The 15,492-nt window shown below is 39.8% G+C and overlaps 1 protein-coding gene across 5 annotated transcripts in view; it reads left to right on the top strand.

Moving 5' to 3' along the window:
- nrip1 (nuclear receptor interacting protein 1) overlaps positions 1 to 15,492 on the top strand; it is a 118,831-nt gene that overhangs the window by 48,790 nt on the left and 54,549 nt on the right. For 4 of the 5 annotated variants that reach the window (XM_008115689.3, XM_062974994.1, XM_016995500.2 and 1 more), the window contains exon 2: positions 544 to 633. The exons of the other annotated variant lie outside the window; for it this stretch is intronic. The gene's annotated coding sequence lies outside the window, so the exon portion shown is untranslated. The remainder of the gene's footprint in view (positions 1 to 543; positions 634 to 15,492) is intronic. 5 annotated transcript variants of the gene reach the window in all.

Below are 15,492 nucleotides of genomic sequence, written 5' to 3'. Positions count from 1 at the left end.
TCATGCCGATTGTTATAGAGTAGAAGTAGCTGTTGTTTGTCCTGTGTTGGTAGATACTATGCTCCTTGCTTGCTCTATGGATCATTCAGTGTAGCTGATCTATAGTGTCCAAAACTTTTCTTTGTGTAATAAACTCTTTGTTTTATGACGTCTGTAGCTGAAAAAGTTATGTATTTAGTAGCTGGTAGACTTGAATAGTTATTCCCAATGCATAAGTAACTATTATGATTGTTGGGATATTTTGGGTTGTACTTTCTTCTAACTATACTTTGGTTGGTTAATTATCTTTTCTTTTTTTTAATTAGCACACATGCACTATACTGCAAAAACAAAAGAAAATCTGGATTTTTCTTCATGTATCCTCATTCCCAGTAGATTAACATAATTTGCTTGGCTTTCCTTCTATCCTAGAGTTGTTGTACTCTTAAGCATCTTCGTTGTACCCAAAAGATAGTGTTGCTGTGCTAAGCTAGTTGCGAGAGAAGGAAAATCAGGCACTGGTAGGTAGCCTTCCTTTTCTTATGCATTCTTCTACTCTTACAGAACAGCGAATGAAAGAGGGGTTTCACTAATTACCTTATGGACCAGCTCTGCCAGATCAATTTGCAGCCCACACCTGATGCCTGAAATCTAGTAAGTCTCATCTTAAGTACTGTATATACAGTGTTCCCTCGCTTCTTCACAGTTCGCTTTTCATGTCCTCGCTGTTTTGCGGGTTTTCAATAAATATTAATGTACACCATTTATCGCTGTATTTTTGCTGTTTCGCAGGTTTTTGCGGTGTGCAAAGGGTTTTGGAAGGGGGGGAGGGCGAAATAAAGGGAGAGAGGGGGAGGGTAGGGAAGGGTTGGAAATAAAAGAAGGGTTATTTAGCTTCCATTTGTCTTCTCTGCCGGTGTACTGTATATGGTAACTGCTAAAATAAAGTACAGACTGCATTGTAGTAAGTGATCAGTGGTTTGCTCTCCTCCACACATAGAATAAATATAGTGTCCCTACTTCGCGGATTTTCACTTACTGCGGGTGGTCCTGGAACGTAACCCCTGCGATAAGTGAGGGAACACTGTACTCATGTTTAGGTCAACCTCATGTATAAGTTGAGGGAAAGTTTGGAGGCCAAAACTGTGGATTTTGATATGACCCTTGGGAAAATTGAGGCTCATTTTATAAATAGGGGAAAGTACCAGCTATTCCTGGCCACTGCCACCTCTTTTTCAAGCATTCATAAAGGTCAGTAACTGCGACACAGCAGAGAATAGAGGGGGTCTGTGTCAGGGGATGATGGGGTGCAGAGTGGATTCCAAAATTCATCATCCCGGTCTCACCTCTTTCTCCAGACTATCTTCCCATGTGGAGAATCAGCACTGGTCAACAAACACTCCAGCAGGCGAAGGGTTCAGTTGAAAATCAACTGTTGTTAATCTTTATTTACATATCTATTCTTATCTTCCTCTGTGTACTTCACTGCATATGTTTTGTTTTGTTTCATATGGTATTTGCTGTATCACCCATTACAAATTTTACCACCCATTCATCCAGAAAGCATATTTGCTGCTAAGTTGTACTTTAGGGGAGGCGACCATAATTGGCTTAGATCTGTGTTCTTTTTTGCCTACTTTAGGCTGTATTTTGTTGGCTTTTTAGTCTGGCTAATTGGAGCACTTTTTAATTGGCACTGAGTTGGAATGACTCTTGAATTCAGATAATTGATCTTTATTTCATTTGTTGGATGGTTGTATTTCTTTGGATTTGAATAATTGAATTTTGATTTGAGGTTAGGCAACACAGTGTGGTCAAAGATTGTACTAATTTGAGCTTTTTGAGGAACATCACTTACATATGATGTGATATCATATCATCTTTTATAATCCCTTTCAACTGCATTGCTTTTTTCTATTATATATGTGTGTGTGTGTGTGTGTGTGTTGGCACTGAATTTCTGCCATTAATATGTTGTAAACCGCCTTGAGCCCCTCCCCCCCCAGGGGTGAGAAAAGTAGTATATAAATATGGTGAATGAATGAATGAATTAATTAATACTGTTCTGCTGGGGACATGTCCTTGGGGACTAGCAAGTGTTATTGACAATTCAATTTCTAACTAGACAGAGTCACATATTTTGTACCCAACTTGAGAATTAGTCTATGACAAAATGCAGTGGGATATTTATCAACCTATGCCCTGACTTCACCCTCAAATTGCGTTTAGGGGCCAGCACCTACACTGCCCTTTGGGGCATTATTGTTTGAAGTTAGCTTTTCTGACTACTGCAGCTTGGTTTAACTTAAATTAGTCCCAAGTTTTCATTCAGATATTTTCTTCACTTCATTCCCTATTGGGGAGGAGCAATACGGATTTGGAAGGGATCATAAGAGTTATCTAGTCTAATCTTGGGCTGGCCCTTGGTAGAGTTCTACTCAGCCCCATCACCCCCATTAGCCAAAAGATCTGGTAGCTTGTGATCCATTCCAGTTAAGGCTTCAGTTAGGTACTCCCCATTTTTGGCAATCTGGCTGTTGGATCGCTGAATTTCCCCAAATCCCAAATCGCCAAACGGAATCGTGCATACCCCTGTTATTGGATAACAAAGTTCTCTTAGTGGTGTGTTATAGATAAAACTGTTCCATCAAATATATGAATTTTCTTATTGTTTATGTTAAAATCTGCTTTCTGGTAACTTAGTGCTCAGTTACTCATACTTCATATACAGAGATTTAAAATCATTGCTTCAAAATGTTTGATTTTGTATTAATTATACTGTTGAAAATAATAACAGGATACAATGTTACACATTATTTCTGCTCTAAAGGGCTAGAAGAAAACATAGAAAAGGATGTATTTAAAATTTCTGTAAGTGAAAGTCACAATGTCCATTAATATTAAAATCCATACACTTGGTGTTTGGATAGTTAATCCCATATGTAGATTGATGTTATTTGCTACGTAACAGAATACTTTAATTATTACGGAGACAAATACATATATTTGAGATAAACAATTGGGTATCATAATTACTCTAATGACACATACATACAATTTTCTAGGTTTATTTGCATTATTTTCTTGCATATTCTTTTAAAATTAGGATTTCTAGATATTTTAAATCTTAATTGGCTTTACTTTCTAGCTAACTTGCTTCTTGCAGATCTTTTCACTTTCTTATCTTTTTCACCAGAATTGGTTTGAGTCTTCTATATTTTATACTGTTATCACTTGTTCCTGCCCTGTAATTCAAACTACATAAGTGATTATGCTCAAAACCAAAAAAGCTATCTATAGTCTTCCCCTGTATCCTGTCTTCAGCTTTTCCATGCTTCACAGTAGTATCTGTTACCTCTATATGCAAAACCCTGTCTTTGTTTAAGTATTAATACTTTAAGGAATTCTGCTCCAAACTAGTATGACTTCACAGATAAATTGATTACTTCCTCTCCTGTTTTTTGGCATTATGAAATCTGGCAGCTCCTCATATCTGACTAAAGCTGTCCTATACTATCTTTAGCTCAACCTGTGTTCTGCCTGGGTTGTGCAACATGCTGGTTGTTAAGATATGTGAAAATCTGGAAAAAGACATGGTGCTAATTGAAATGCCAGGAAGTGTGTATCATGAAGATATGTATGTGAGACAGGAAACAATGAATCCCTTATATACGTTAGATATATACAAAAGTCAAATCAAATAATCATTTCTGTACCTAGCTAACACTGTTATCTTCATGAGAAGAACATACATGGGGAACTTTCTTACATAGGGATTAAATTATTCAATATTTTCAGAGGCAAATGATGATTTCTGAGGACATTAAGAAATTGCATGCAAATTTGTTGCAAAGGGGACATTTTCTTTTTCTAAGAGATAAAGTACGGTACTTATATTGACCCTTGGATAAGTCAACCCAGGTTTTGGGGGTTAATATTTTTTATTAATATTTATAAAGTCATACATGAATGTGTACAATAGTGGTTTTCAATTAATACTGACACTCTAGTAGTAGCTGTAAAAATGACTGGAATATAGTTATCTTGGATTATAGTCTATGGGAATTACAATATAAGTCATGCTGGAGGAGCTGGCATAATAACCTTGACATGTATATAAGGGTTTTGCATCTCATAGTCTGTATGTTATAGCAGAGTTCTCAAACCTTTTCAGTTCAGAACCCTTTTTGAAACAAATGTTTCTCATGGAGCCCCAAGAAATGTTTATATATTGCAATCTATATAATGTATATATATCGGGCATGGCCAAACTTTTTGACAAACATAAATGTAACAGTATTTCAGTGGAAGGCCCCTGGGGTCGTCCAATCCAACCCCATTCCACCATGCAAGAAAAGCACAATCAAAGCACCCCCAACAGATAGCCACTCAGCCTTTGTAACAACAACAACAACAACAGCAACAGCAACAATAGGAGCAACCCCAGGAGCCATGCAGTCCAACCCCCTTCTGCCATGCAAGAAAGGCACAGTTAAAGCACCCCCTGAGAGGTGAAAGGAAAATAGGGTTTTGGAAGAAAGGAAGTCAAGGGGGAAAAACTTTTGGTAGTGAGGGAGACAAGGAAAAAAGGCTTTTTGCAGTGAGGGAGGCAAAGGGAGGGGGAGCAGGAAAGAGGAAGGAAAGCTTGGAGAGGGAGGAAGGTGAGGGAGGAGAAGGAGGTAACAGTGGAGTCCCTAAGTATGCTTCATGGAGCCCCATGGGCTCCACGTAGCACACTTTGAGAGCCACTGTGTTAATGCAATGTGATGTGGCCTGTCTGTTTGTAGTGGAGAATCCATCTAGCAAAGTGAAGGCATCCATAGATTACTATGAAATAATTGTTTTAGTTATGGCTCAAATACTGCTGTCTATGTTAAACAGATAGTAGGATTCCTTACATAAGCATCTTAAAATAAAACACAACTATACACAGAATTATCTCTATGAGCTGAATTGTAATTGGATGTGTGAATTCTAGATCACACATGACAGCAGAGCTGGAATAGCTTTGGGGACTACAACTCCTCAAATGCCCCAGCCTGTGTTTCCATCTGGAAGTCTTAGCCCCTCCAAATTAGTTTTTCAAGCTTTTCGCCAGACTGGTGCTGCATGAATGTGATATTCCCATGGACAAGGAGTGACAAGTACCCCTACAGGGTATTACTTTACCACTCCATGCAGAAAAATCAGTGGTAATGTACACATTATATTTTTAATAGTTATCTTGAAATCCAAATACACATCAGGGATACAGTCAAAGTGAAGCATGTAATGAAAAATAATTAATTGATTATCTGTTATGGTAAATAAATAATCAGGATATATACATTATTAGATGTAATGATGGTAAATTAAATAGAGCAGATGACCTGGTTAACAAACATGTTGTGATTTGGAAATGTGGTTTTGTTGTTTTCTGCTGTCACATTAGCTTCAACATGGAGTGACCCAATGAATGAAAAGCTTCCATGACTTGATCATCACCTGTCCTGCTGAGGTTTTGCAAACTCATGTTTGTGGCTTCCTTGATTGAATCAATCCTCTAGAAGTGTGATCTTCTTTTCTTGCTGCCACTTTATAGGGTACTATCATATTTTCCAATGAATTATGTTCTCTCTTGATATATCCAAAGCACAGTAGCTTCAGGTCCCTTCTACACTGCCATATAATCCAGATTATCAAAGCAGATTATCTGCTTTGAACTGGACTATATGAGTCTGCACTGCAATGTAATCCAGTTCAAAGGAGATAATCTGGATTTTATATGGCAATATAGAAGGGGCCTCGGTTATCTGTACTAGTCAAGGTTCAGAAGCAATTTGTCTTTAAAGTTGTCTATGGGACCTGCAGAACTCTTTTCTAACACTACACTTCAGATGGATTGATATTTTCCCTGTTAGCTTTCTTCAATGTTTCCTGTTAGCTTCCTGTTTCCTATTAGCTTTCTTCAATGTCCAGCTTTCACAACCATACATAAAAATCAGAAATGGTATGACTTGATTAGATGATTCTGACTATATCTTTTTAATGATATATCTTTGCACATAACTAGTTCCTTTATGTGTGCCTATCCAAGCCTTAGGGCCCTTCTACATTGCAGAAAATTCACAGGGAACTTGAGTTAAAACCTCTGGTTCCTTGTGCATTTTCTGCCCACACAAGGGGCCAAAACCTCACGTTTTGCAATTGTCATGGAGGTAGGGCTATGGTCACTGTCTCCTTACCAAGCCCGGAAGTTCTCCTGGTTCTGTGGTGCTTCTAAATGACATGTGGAGCTTTCAGGGGGGAATTGCCCACTCCCCCCTTAAAAGCTCTGTTTCATCATTTAGAGGTGCCACAGAGCAAGATGAAGCTTCCAGGCTTGGAAAGAAGCCTATTTTATAGTTTTAAAGGCAGAAAAGGGAGTGAGGGAGAGGGGGATGGCACTTCCGTCTTTGCTCCATGGGCTGCTTCAGCCAACAGAGGCAGGATTGCTGTGTGACTGTTCCAAAGATTGTGGACCCCACATCTGCAAAGATCTGGACCTTACTGAAAGGTCCGAATCTTTGCAGGTGTTCCTTTTTTTTAACCCAGGATAAACCTGGATTTCCAGATTTATTCCAGGTTAATGTGCATTATCATAAGGCATTGTTTGGACACCTCATGATAATGCACTCCCTGTACCTCACTCCCTATACCGCATTATAGTCATTTCCTATTTCTTGAGCACTACCTAGTAATGTAAATCATTTGTAGTTTCCTTCCATGCACTTACATCATTTTCACCAGTAGTTGTTCCAAGCCAAGTAATAGTATCATCTGCATATCTTAAATTGGTGTTCCTTCACCCAGTTTTTATGCCTGTCTCCTCTAAGCAATATTTTGTTTTCCATGTGATAGATTTGCCACATAAATGCAGCTTTTTCAACCCCCTCGCCAAACGGAAAACATTCTGTTTCTCCATACTGTGTCCTGACAAGGGCTTTTTGACCATAATGTTGGTTACTCATAGGACATAGATTTTCATGATCCACATTATCTATATATATAAAAGAGTGATGGTATCACGGCGACCAACAAAACAACAAAACTACAGGCCCCCCAACCTCGAAATTTGACAACACAACCCATCATCCACGCCTCTAGGTTGATACAACAAAAAGAAAAGAAAAATAAAGTCCTAATTAGAGGGAAAGGAATAATTGTTTTTATCTAATTGCTGCCAGTTAGAGGACTAATCTCTGCCCACTTGGTCTCCTAGCAACCAACTCAGCCAAGGGAACAGGCAGATTTAGGCCTCACTTAGGCTTTTTCCACAGATTATCTAATTTGCACTGGATTATATGGCAGTGTAGACACAAGTCCCTTCCACACAGCTATATAACCCATTTATAATCTTATATTATCTACTTTGAACTGGATTATCTTGACTCCACACTGCCATATAATCCACTTCAGTGTGCAGTCGGACACAACTGGACTTAATATCAGGGGAAAACCTTAACCCTTTACCTTAACTACCACCAATTCCTCAATACTTTATTTCCCATACCACCAGACTTCGCCACAGCAACGCGTGGCCGGGCATAGCTAGTAATCTATAAAGCACAGGTTGATTTTCCTCTGAAAAATTTTCCGTGCATTTCATTAAATGTTTGTAAATAATAAGCCCAAAATATTCAGATATCCAAGAGAGTTAAAGAGTTAGAATTTATTTTCAAAGGATAGAATTTCTGAAAAATGAAAGGCTTATCAAGTCTAAATGAATTGTCTGGCTGGGTCTTTACTACAAAAGACATTGGAAAGATGCCTTCTTCTGAGTAATGGTTTTCAAACAATGTATCAATATAACTACTTTTAGAAGAAGATGCTAAAATGACATTTTAAAATGAATTGACAAATTATGAAATAGTAACAAGTGACAAATTATAAAATAGTAACAAGTGACAAATTTTAAATATGTAATTTACCAATAAAAGGAAAATCCTTTTTAGAAGATTAGAATTATTCTAATGTAAGGCTAATTAAACCAAAAGATCAAATTTGCGTCCATGGTCCAAGGATGGATGATGCGGAAATGCAGACTCCCAGTCTCCCTAACATTTCAGAGGCTATAGCCACACTGTAAAATTATAGCAGTTTGACATCACAGAAACTGCCCCAGCTCAGTGCTACTGGATTCCGGAATTTGTAATTTTGTGAGACATTTACCCTTTGATGCTAGAGAGCTCCGGTTGCAGGCCAAACCACAAACTCCAGAATTCCATAGCATAGAGCTATGACAGCTAAAGTGATATCAAATTTCTTAATTCTGCAGTGTGGCTGCAGAATTAAGAAATGTCAAGATAATGTCAAGATAATGATTGCAAAACCTTATTGAGGCTGTCATTATTAAGTGTATAGAAGAAACATACTATGTTTTAGAAACAATTGAATGGTTTCCTCAAAGGGAAATTTCATTTAATAAGCTTTTTAATAATTCTTTGATGCTATCAACAAAGTCAGCCATTACATAGGACAAATCCTACAAATTTCTAGCTGCGTTTTAACACAATATTAAAGCATGCTTAAACAAAGATTTAAGTATGGTACATTTAAGTCCTTCTAGATTGTAGACCGTTTATTTGTATTTTCAAAAAAAAACTCTTATCAAAGGTTTATGAGAAAATTTAGATCAGTATAGACCTGAAATATAAAACTTGTGAATGGGACTTTCAGACTGTAAAAACAGAAGCTAAAATAAATCAGACAAAAACCGTCAACTCTATCTAGGAGCTGAGAATAGAAAAAATGATTCATACAATGTATAGTTAAACTATGTAAGTCATACTATAGATATAGTGATGGCCAGCAACATGAAAGCTGTAATCTCTGGGGAATGATATCAGGAGAGAGCTGTCACAATCACGTCTTCCTTCCAGGATCATGGACTAGGCAGGCTTTTTGGTATTATCCAGCAGCATTCTTTTGCTGCTCTTAGGTTTTTATGAGATTATACATTATGAATAAGGTGAAGAGAATATTTGTCATACTGTGAGAGCCTGAAGTCATCCAGTGAAATTGACTCCAGACAGGTAGATTTTGACCTAATGCAACAACAACAACAACAACAACAACAACAACAACTTTATTTTTGTACTCCGCCTCCATCTCCCCTAAGGGACTCGGGGCGGCTTATAAACAAAATAAACAAAATACAGTATAACAAAATACAGACGCAAATATAAAATCCACACGCTACCATAATAGCCTGCAGAAGAAAAGGCTGAGAGGAGACATGCTAGCCATGTATAAATATGTGAGGGGAAGTCATAGGAAGGAGGGAGCCAGCTAATTTTCTGCTGCCCTGAAGACTAGGATGTGGAACAATGGCTTTAAACTACAGGAAAGGAGATTCCATCTGAACATCAGGAAGAACTTCCTAACTTCCTAACTGTGAGAGCTGTTCGGCAGTGGAACTCTCTGCCCCAGACTGTGGTGGAGGCTTTTAAGCAGAGGCTGGATGGCCATCTGTCAGGGGTGCTTTGAATGCGATTTCCTGCTTCTTGGCAGGGGGTTGGACTGGATGGCCCATGAGGTCTCTTCCAACTCTATTATTCTATGATTCTATAAAATTATAAAAGGTGACCATAATAAAAACATGATTTAAGCACCAAGATAAAATCATAAAAGCAACTGGGTAAAGTGCACCAAATGAGTTTTGTAAACACAGGGGATAGGTAGTTGGCTAAAGTGCTACAATCAATGAGAGAGCAACTTGGGACAGGGTGGGCCTTATGGTTTTATCGAACTGATAAGGCAGGTAAAGTGCAACAAGTTAGAAAATGGTTGCAGGAACAGGGTGAGAAATTCATTCTCCAAAAGCCTGTTGGAAGAGTCAAGTTTTTAAGCTCTTCCTAAATGCTACCAGGGTGCGGGCTTGCCTAATCTCCCTGGGGAGCGAGTTCCAGAGCCAGGGGCCCACCACGGAGAAAGCCTTCTCTCTCGCCCCCAGCAACCGCACTTGTGACAGGGATGGGAGCGAGAGCAACTTGTGATGTTCCTTCTACCAGAAAAATAATTAGATTGAGTAGTTTCTTGTAGGATGGCATAAATTCATGAGTCAATTATGTAGGCCAATTCTACTACCATGAACCTTTCATGTTCCTCTATATTGCAATACAGGATAGTATGGCCCAATTAGTAATTAGTGACATTAAACAATTAAATAAAGTTATTACCTCTGTGTCCCGGTTATGAACTCCCATCTCACTGGCCACTGTGGGAAGCAGCTATATGGGTCTTGATATGACTGTGGCAAGGCATTTTCTTTTATTTTAGGCAAGTAGATTATCTCAGGACATTCTGCTTCATTTATAGTTTGCATTATTAAACTTTAACCCATTAAAAGGACATTGCACTCCCAATTTACCTTGTAATTGAGGCCCCTTCTACACTGCCATATAATTCAGATTATCAAAGCAGATAATCCATATTATCTTCTTTGAACTGTATTATCTGAATCTATATTGTTCCAAATCCTAGTCTCCAGGGCAGCAGAAAAAATGAAATGCAAAGATACAGAATGGGGGACGCCTGGCTCGACAGCAGTACGTGTGAAAAAGATCTTGGAGTCCTCGTGGACAACATGTTAAACATGAGCCATCAATGTGATGCGGCAGCTAAAAAAGCCAATGGGATTTTGGACTGCATAAATAGATGTATAGTGTCTAGATCCAGGGAAGTCATGCTACCCCTCTATTCTGCTTCTTGCAGGGGGTTGGACTGGATGTCCCGTGAGGTCTCTTTCAACTCTACGATTCTATGATTCTATATTGCCATATAATCCAGTTCAAAGCAGGTAATCTGGAATTTATATGGCAGTGTATAAGGGGGCCTGAGTAATTCCTGGTTTGTTTAGTTCAGATGACACTATGTGGTTCTTCTTACGCTGATCAAGTGTGCTCATTAAAGGCAACTATAAATGTAGGTAGTTTTTTTTAAGTAGTCTAATATAATCTACTCCAAAACCTGAAACTAGGAGTATATATAAGGCTAGCTTCTTTCTATTTCTGATTTCTGCGTTACTCATAGACCTAACCGTGGCTTCATTCAGTTCATGCAGTGTTTTAAGTACTTTAATGTGTGCTCAAAGGGTTGATTTGACAGTCAAGAGATTGCTGCAGTGCAGTGGCATTTCAGCTGTGACTGCTTTTGCTGGCTGTATCCCAATATATGCTCTGTTCAGGACATTACATTGCCAGGGCTATAAGCTATCATGTCTTTCCCAGCAAGCCATTGTATAGTGCTTGTTAGCTAACTCTAATCTCTCTGTCGCTAAGATTATATTGCATACATAATACCAACACAGGTTAACAAAATATAGAGCGTAGTTTTATTATTATTAACATTTGGACTTAAAACAACTGACTAGACAATAGGCAATACGCCTGAAACTACATCTCGTACAATGTAGAATTAATGCAGCTCGACATGACTTTGACTGCTATGGCTAAATGGTGAGATACTAGTTTGACACCACTTTTCTTGCCCTGGCTCCAGGCTATGGAATTATGGGAGATGAAGTATTTTGCATAGCCTTTAGCCTTCTCTGTCAAAGAGTGCTGATGTCTCACCAAACTACAACTCACATGAATCCATGCCATTGAGACAGGGCTAGACATTTTTATGTATTTCATACTACTCATGAAACTTACTGAAATTTTCTTAGGGGATTCAATATGAGACAGAAAGCTAAACTTTAGTGCTGAATCCCTGCTACAGTTCTGCTGTTGGCCAACTTTTGTAAACATGGGTTTTCTGTATTCTGGTTGTGTTTTGTCACAGAGACAAAATCATGTCAGCTGAAGGTTTAATATATATTAAACTGTGAAAATACATAGTAAATTGTGAAAATACATAGGACAGTGAGACATATTGAACAATAAGATTTATATATACAGTAGAGTCTCTCTTATGCAACCTTCGCTTATCTAACGTTCTGTATTATCCAACACAATCTGCCTTTTAGTAGTCAGTGTTTTTGTAGTCAATGATTTCAACAATTGCGATATTTCGGTACTAAATTCATAAATAAAGTAATTACTACACAACATTACTGTGTATTGAACTGCTTTTTCGGTCGATTTGTTGTAAAACGTGATGTTTTGGCGCTCAATTTGTAAAATCATAACATAATTTGATGTTTAAGAGGCTTTTCCTTAATCTCTCCTTACTATCCAACATTTTCGCTTATCCAATGTTCTGCTGGCCCATTTATGTTGGATAAGCGAGACTCTACTGTACATAATTGTATGTGACTGCAATTATAATTAAAATGTACTTTTCTGTAGTATTCTGTTGTCATGGGGAAACTATTGTAGCATTTTTGGTATTGCTAAAAATATTAGCTGTAGTGTATGCTTTTGTTTTCTAAGACAGTTGTTAGGGAATTCAACTGATATCCATAAGTCTTTAATAGAAGTTGTTCTTAAGCATAAAAATGTAGTAAAATAGAGATACAATAGAAGCAGCTTATTATATAATTGTCACAACAACGTTCAAAGCAATAACCTCAAATATCATTTTTGCTGTCAAACCAGGTAAATAAAAAGACCAAACAATGGTAGTAAACTAAGGGCAACTTTTATTAATTAGTTACCTATTTATGCTGCTTCTTGAAGATAGCCAAAACTATTTGGGGGAGTGATCTGATATGGCAGCAGTTTAGACAATCTGTTATCCCTGACTCAAGACCCCAATCTCCCATTGTGTGATGCCTCATGGGCCTTGTAGTCCTGTTCCTAGTGCCATCATGGCAGATTAAGACGAAAACATGGGGTTTTCGCCGGTTCAACAAGAGCCAGAGTCTTTTCACCTGCCGGATGTTGATGTTTGTACCCAAGAATTCAGTAAAACAGACCTTGGACATTCCTCGCCTCCGTTCCCTAGGAGAGAGTCCTATTGTGCTGACAGAAGAGTGAGGGAACAGAATCGCAGGAGTTTACGGATTGCAGCCAAACAACAGGCTGATTAGACCTGCTTCCCTTGGGAAATTCTAAGGAGTCTTGCATCTGGAAAAAGTTGGGTTTCGCTTCCCGTTCTCTAGGGAAAGAGGTTGTTGGCGGGAAAACGAGACCCCAATATAGGTGCCTGACGCGGGAGAATCTTTGCGGAGTCAACAGAGCAGCTTCAGGAGTAAGATCGTGTGTGGACTTCGTAACCCCAGTTCCTTGCTTCCCAGATCAAGAATTCAAGTACTGCCTTGCCTTGCTTTTAACCACGGATCTCGTTCCAAGAATCATTGTTTGCCTTGTACCTAGTCACGGACCTTGTTAAAGAACCAAGATTATTTCCAGCCTTGTTGTCAAGCTACCTTGGACTCCTAAGACTCTGGCATTTCCCCACACTATTGCTTGGCAATAGTGTGTGTTTCGGTATTGGATTTAAACTTTGAACTCTAATATCATTTATTGGACAATACATTTTTGGACTATATTTGACATCATTTGAAAGGTCTGCTTCTGAACTATATTCTTCACTTGTTTTTATTACTTTTATACATTTCCTTAATAAAGATATTAGATAGAGATTGGCCTCCGTGTATGGTTCTTGGTGCCCTGCTGCCTGGGGTCTGACAGTTTGACTCCGCCACCCAAAGCACCAAGCAACCTAAGGCCAATATGTCTGTTACACCAGGAGCCGGAGTGGGCGGCCCTGCCCAGCCACCACCCAGTTACACCATTTCCCAAGATGAATTCAAACTCCGAGAGCAAGAGGGAGAAATTTGGGGCTTGAAGGATCGCGGAGCCCGACTCCCTGCCCTAGCACTACCAACCAAGTTCTCTGGAGAAGCCTCCAAGGTTCATGTTTTCCGTCACCAGTGTATGGCGTACCTAGAAGCCCGCCACACCGAGTTTCCCCAAGAAGATGTCAAGGTGGCGTGGATTTACAGTCTCCTAGATGGACCTGCGGCCACATGGGCAACGGCGCTGTACGATGCGGGTTCCACGCACTTAAACACCACACAGCAATTCCTGGCCCATCTTCGAAATTCCTGGGGAATCGAGGATGATGAAGAGGCGGCCGGCCACAAACACCGACGCCTCTTCCAAGGGGACAGACCGCTGTCCCGGTACATAGCCGAGTTCTGGGTGTTGGCTCAAAACACCGGCTGGAACAATATAGCCCTCAGAGGACAATTTCACGAGGGCCTCAACCATGAGATGCAGGAAGAAATCTCCAAGGTGGATCCCCCTGGGACTCTTGAAAGACTCATCGCCCATTGTTTACGGGCTGAAGTCCTGCTCGCCAACAAGAAACAGTGGCTCCGGGGCCAGAGTGGAAGAGCCGGGGTAAAACCCCCCTCTTCTACCAGTGTCCAGCCTCGCCCAGCATGGAGACCCCCACAGCCAGCCACTAACCCCATGGGAAGCGAGGAGGAGCCAATGCAGTTGGGCAATGTGCGCCCCAGGCTGGATGTTGCAGAAAAGGCCCACCGCCAACGCTTGAATCTATGCTGGTACTGTGGGAATGGGGGCCACTTCGCCAGGGAGTGTCCAGCAAAGAAGAAGCCCCCCGCCCGTCTGGCGGCAGCATCCTCCGTGGAAGCGGAGACTGCCGAGGCGGCTGGAGCAAAGCCGGCGGGGGAAGCCAGCGACCGGGTGTAGAAGGGCTCGCCAACCCGGTCAAAAACTCCACTCAAGAGCCGCAAACGGGGGTCCTATTTCTCCTGGTGGTCACACTGTGGTCAGTAAAAAAGGGACCCGTCATGATCCATGCCATGATAGACTCAGGGGCAACAAACAACTTCATCGATAGAGACTATGCTAACTCCCTGGGACTACAATATCATGATTTCAAGAACGCCCGGGTGGTGCAAGCCATTGCTGCCGTTGCTGTCTGTCCCCCTGTTCAGAAGATTTCACCTCAATTTCTGTCACTTTGGGAAGTGGATTTTGAACATTTTGGCTCATCATGGAAAAAAGGATTGGTGATCAAGCTTTAGTTGAGACACCTTTTCCCATGATATCTCTTTCAGGAGTGACTTTCACTTCCAATGAAAAGATTTCCTTTAACTTCTTGTTGTCTCATCTCTGTTCTTAACTATGAGTCATTTGTAAGTCAGATGTTGTAACTCAGGGACTGCCTGTACTGGAGAAATGATCCCCTTGATAGTATAGCAGCAGTTTAATATTGAGTTTGCAGAAAATTCCAAAGATAATTACGTGTTTTTATCTTTCAGACAAAAAAATGAACTTACAGATTTTGTACAATAATTTGAATAAATAAATAAGCTGCATTCAGTCCTATTCCATATTTATCATATGTGATAAGGCAAAACACTGCCAAATAATAGAATCACCCTTCCTCTATTTTCTTTTCTGGTAAAACTGAGAAAACTCTTGCAGTCTTAAGGATGCAAGTGATACTTTTATATGCAGGCATTTATTTTATTTATTTATTTACAGTATTTATATTCTGCCCTTCTCACCCCAAAGGGGACTCAGGGCGGATCACATTATACACACATAGGGCAAACATTCAATGCCCATA

Source organism: Anolis carolinensis, chromosome 3, assembly GCF_035594765.1.
Source record: "Anolis carolinensis isolate JA03-04 chromosome 3, rAnoCar3.1.pri, whole genome shotgun sequence".
In the NCBI taxonomy this organism is placed as follows: Eukaryota; Metazoa; Chordata; class Lepidosauria; order Squamata; family Dactyloidae; genus Anolis; species Anolis carolinensis.
This window is presented reverse-complemented; position numbering and strand designations above follow the sequence as displayed.